This window comes from Numida meleagris, chromosome 3, assembly GCF_002078875.1.
Source record: "Numida meleagris isolate 19003 breed g44 Domestic line chromosome 3, NumMel1.0, whole genome shotgun sequence".
In the NCBI taxonomy this organism is placed as follows: domain Eukaryota; kingdom Metazoa; phylum Chordata; class Aves; order Galliformes; family Numididae; genus Numida; species Numida meleagris.
The window spans coordinates 73,205,941-73,211,282 of NC_034411.1; the positions used below are offsets into that span (position 1 = coordinate 73,205,941).

General features: G+C 35.8%; 1 long non-coding RNA gene across 1 annotated transcript; it reads left to right on the top strand.

The window, feature by feature from the left end:
• LOC110396448 lies at nt 210–4,288 on the top strand. Its single transcript, XR_002436967.1, has 3 exons — nt 210–309; nt 477–646; nt 3,646–4,288. It is a non-coding gene; the product is annotated as an uncharacterized LOC110396448 (long non-coding RNA).

The following is a 5,342-nucleotide window of genomic DNA, read 5'->3' on the forward strand; positions in this document are numbered from 1 at the left end:
AAACTGTCTATTTTATCAAAACTGTATTTTCCAATGAAAGAAGACATTGGCTGGAAAACTGTTTCTCGGGTCACTTTATTACCTGAAATCGTAGTACTGGCATATAAGTAGTTAGAAGATGTTTTCTCACAGTCCTATCTGGTGGCTTCATTATTTTTGTTCTTCATTGTTTTCTAAGTGCATTTTTGCCTATCATTACTATTTTTAGCTCATCTATTTTGCTGTTACTTTTATAGCTTCATAATATCGCTGTGATAAGATTTCATCAGAAACCATCAGTTAGGTCTGGAGATGAGTTCTGTGTAGCAGGTGAGTTGAATTTTTTCAGTGGTATAGGATGAGGTTTTAATAATACTAGGAGCCATCACTTATCACAGTCTTGGTGGGTGAGGAGAGAACAGTGAATATTATTTACTTCAAGTGCTGTAAAGCTTTTACTACAAGTGAAATACTGTCTTCCATAACATCATTGGCAGCTTGGCAAAGAAGGCCTTGGAGGTACTGGTGGACAAGTTGACCATGAGCCAGCAGATAAGAAGACCAGGGAGTTGATCCTTCTACTCTACTCCGTGCTGATGAGGAGATGCTTGGAGTGCTGAGTTCAATTCTGTGTCCCTCGGTACAAGAAAGATATGGAAATACTGGGGTAAGTCCAGTGAAAGTTCACGAAGAAGATTAAGGGACTGGAGCATCCCTTATATGAGGAGAGTCTGAGAGGGCTGGGTTTTTTGGGCGTGAAGAAGAAAAGGCCTGAGGGGATCTGATCAGTTTGCATTAATACCTGATATAGGGGAATTAAAATAAGGGAGTCAGTCTTCTCTGTAGGGCTCGGTGACAGGACAGAAGTCAATGGGCACACATTAAATTCCACCTGAATACAAGAGAACATGTTTTTACTGTTGGAGTGATCAAACACTGGAACAGGTTGTCAAGAGAGGTGATGGAGTCTTGCTCCTTGGAGATATTCAAAACCCAAATGGACGCAGACCTGGGCAAACCGCTCTAGCACAAACTGGTTGAGCAGCAGTGTTGGTATAGATCATTTGAAGAGATCCTGTGATTCTGTAATTCGGTGATCCTGTAATAAAGAACTGATAAAATGACATGCTTATTTTGGTAATCATAGTAGATCCTCAAAATATAAAAAATCACCCATAAAAAGTAGTCTTTATCAGATGTGTTTATTTTTAGATATCATTAGAATATTATAAATATCTAAAGTATTATAAAATTTATCAATCTGATTTCTTAGATTTTAAAATACACAAGAATTCTCTTTATTGGTGAGATGAATCCCACCCCTCACCTTTCCTTTAAGGAAGAGTGTCTGAAGTGGCCATCAGTAATTGTTACTGCAACAATAATAAAAATTCATTTTTTTTGGTAAAAATTCTTTTTTTTTTTTTGTAAGCACATTTATTTCCATAGAAGTTTGCAGATGCTGTGTTGTCTAAACTATATGGAATGTAGTTGTTTGATCTCATCTTTAGCAATAATAATTTTCTCTGACTTGACTTAGGGTTAAGATTTCACCTTAGGATTTCTTCCTTTGGAAATGCTATCTAAAAATGCATGACCCACTTCTAACCCTAACCCTAACTCTAACCCTAACCCTAACCCTTCCCCTTCCCCCATTTCTAAGTATTTTCATTATATTCCACTTGTTTCTATTTTCCCCAAGAGTTCTGCAAGAGCCAGCACGTTCTATTTCATTTTGCTTTCAAAGACAAGCTACTGTTCTATGTAGATGGTCTTTTGAAGGCAGAGGAGACTTTTTTTTTAGCAAGGACTTCAGCACCTTCTTTCTCAATCTTGAAAATCTGTGAAAGGTATCAGATCACACAGGTCAGAGTGTTTTCTTTTCAATGTAAAGTGCTGTAATTCCTTAAGTATGCAACTTGCTAACTCACATGACTGAGAAATACAAGGAATGGTTTTTTTCTACAAAGTCCTTCTCCCATATGTTCAGTACAGTACTTTTTGCCATTCACTAGCATGCCAGGAGAGACTAGAGCATATTTTTCTTTCAGGTCCTGTTATTGACCCGTGAAATAGAAGCCGTTTCTAGTACAAGAGAGCCATAAAACAGCACCCTGCACCTCATTTTTAAGTTGATATCTTCCCCAATAAGCTGTGGGAAAAAAACAAGGGAATCACAATGCAAATAAGCAAATTACCATGTCATGATTAGAGTTAGACCCTGTTTTAACAGGGGAGTCACAGCTGAACCATGATGCCTATCAACCTTCTTGTGAAAGAATTGTAGTGTATTTGTTCAGAATAAGGCAATCCATTTTCATTCGAGTCAGCTCTCCTTGGGTTAGCTCCCTTGAAGATGCTCCCTAACAGTCCCTGCTGCACCAGAACACTGCAGTCTTTTTTAGTCAGCTTTCATCCTTCCACATGAATGGCAAATCAGGTTTCTGTTACCCCTGTCCAGTTTTATACTCTACACTGGGACTATACTTTACATCACTCCTGACTGTAATGCTGAAGACTATGACATGGTTAGAAATTTATTTCCCACTTTAATAAGGAAGGAGAAAGCAATTCCTTTACCTTATTTGCCACGCGTTTGCCCCTTTCCACCTGTTGCTCCAAGATTAGTGAGCCTCATTCATCAACCAGTCCCCTAGGGTTGCTCTTGGAGGACTAGTATGCAGTGTGTACAGTTGCATAGAGGAATATCCAAAATTATCCATGAAGTGTAAGTGTGCTAATAACAATAGAGTAATAATACATTACATTGGCTATTCCTAAGAAATAAATATAAAAATTATAAAATTAATTCAAATAATCTGTTTTCCATACTAACAAAAACCTTCTCCCAAAGTAAGGAAATTCAACTTTTCTAGTCTTTTTTTTTAATGAGTTTTCCATGGTTAGCTGTACACAGCAGGACCTTAAAATTGTTTTTGCTGTATAATAAAACTATTTTAAATAATTTCTATGAAAGAGAAAATGCATCATGATGCCCTTTTCTATCATGATAATAAATAAGAACACAGTAAATTAATGTTTTATTTTTCTCAGTTCTAAAATGGAATGCCAATTATACGTAGCTTCACACTTCTGTAGATTCTGCACATCTTTTGCACAAATGACAAAGAAGGAGAATGAGGTTGTGTTTGTTTGTATTTCTTTTATGCATCTCTTCCTGTCAACAGGTCATCAATATATATGGTACGTTTCATGCAAATTGGAAATTTGCGTTAGCAATATGGTCTTTGAAGAATTGCAGGCTAAAGCTCTGGTGGGACTGCCTATTTTTCCTGAGATTATTTACATAAAAAAGGAATAGAGGGTTAGATGTCTAAATTAAGTTTTACTTAAAATATGAACTACACAAAAATAAGCAAAAAAAAAAAAAAAAAGAAAAGAAAAGCCACTGTTAGACTTAAAAAAGAAAACAAGTTTACAAGCAAATCTTTATCTGACTCCTATTACTTTGTAGGATAGGTCCTTTCCTTCCAGCTTACTGCTTGTAAAATGAGTTTTATCTGTTCTCTTTATTTCAGCAAACTCTTGGCAGTTTCTTTTTTAAACTCTTTGATAAATCTCTTTCTATTGCTTATGTGACTTTGCTGGCAATGACTTCTCCTTGCCTTTGCTAATAGTTTCTTTTTCTTCCCACTTATGTTGCAGATTGCACTTTGGATACTCTTGGATATTTATGATTATCTTACTACTTCTCTTTGAACTCCAGATGGTGATCCCAAATGGACACAATTACATACAGCAAAACAAAGTATATGTAGCCTTTTGTTTAGCAGCACCTTTTAAATTAAATATAATCTGTATCATACACTGCAAACTGCAAATAAATAAATAAATTAGGCATCATTATTTGTTTGGGAAGGTCTAATTTCTTTTCCTTATTCCTTTCTTGGCACAATTTTGGAAAATATTCTGTCTAGGTTTCTTACTTCTGCTAGTTGAGAGATAGCTGCAAAGGCTGGTAGATAGTGGTGGCTATTTTGAAGCCTGACTGAAGCAGACTAAAGCAGAGGATTTGGAAGCCAGTATGGAAGTGGGGTATATGAATTCTCAGCTACAATAATGATGTTGTGAGGCAGAAAGATAGCTTAGGTGTTCCCAGACAAATGAGCTTACTGAAAACATACGACACACAAGACCAGATAAAAAATGGGAGAAAACTTAGAAAGAATTATTTTAGGAGGATTGGTGCTTGAGAAGCAACAAAAGAATAAGAAATATGAATTGAGACTAAAATGGATGAAGAACTAAATAATGTATTCAGGGACAGCCTATTAGTTAAGATTTCTGATGCAAGATATTATGGAAAGGGAATAAGAATATTATACCATGAAAAGAGGAAAATGGGAACTGAGCTTTTCTGTATTTATTACCTTCAAAGAAGCATCTTTAAATAATGAACAATTATAACAGTCTTCAAACATTTTTTGTATTATCTCTGTTATAACTTGGAGTGCTAATGAATAGAACCCTAGTCCACTGCAAACCTATCCAAATGTATGTAAATTCATGATTTGGCATGAAGTGATGTGTATAGTAAAGAGAAGAATGAACAGATCATCAGTCATGGTTTTATGATTTTTTATCAGTCTTCCACATCATGTAGTGCACTGGGAATTAGAGTTAATGCTGCAGTTCCATGGATTGTCAGTAGTTCTGGTTACCTGATCTCAGAAGAGAAAAGTGAACTACAACTCCCAGAAGACTTCATTTTTCCATTTCCATTTTCCGTTTGGAGGGAAAGATAAAACTGACTGGGAGTCACTAGACTGTCTCTTTTTCTGCTCTCTCCGCTCCCTTGCTGTCTTGCCTACAGCATTAAAGACTTCAATTTCAGAAACACTCTCTCGTTTTATTTCATTTATTAGCTTTAATTCCAATCATATTGTATCATATTGTATTATCTCACATTCTACTATTACATTTAGTAAGTTAAGTTTTTCTCTTAGCTCATTGACACTGTTTTTCCCTCATCTAGACCTGAGGCATGGGACCATGGGTTCCTTTGCTCCCTTGTCATGGAACTAGGCCAAACCAGGCCAATCTGTGACATCATCTAGGCAAGGAATTTGCAGATTTGCTGTGTGCAGTATTTGTTTTTCTCTAACATGGTATTTATTCTGACAGCTTGAAAGGTGAAAAATAATACAGTATTGACTTGTCTATAATTTTCTGAAAAATAAATCAGAACATCTGTGTTGAAAACATTGTAACTGTTATTTGCTAAGAAAGGCATTCTTCAACTCTACAATTACTGTTATTTCATAGGGTATTTCATAAGACATAAGTAAAGTCAAATAGTTTAATGAAGTCGTGGTCCTCTGAGAAGTTGCGTATTGACCCAA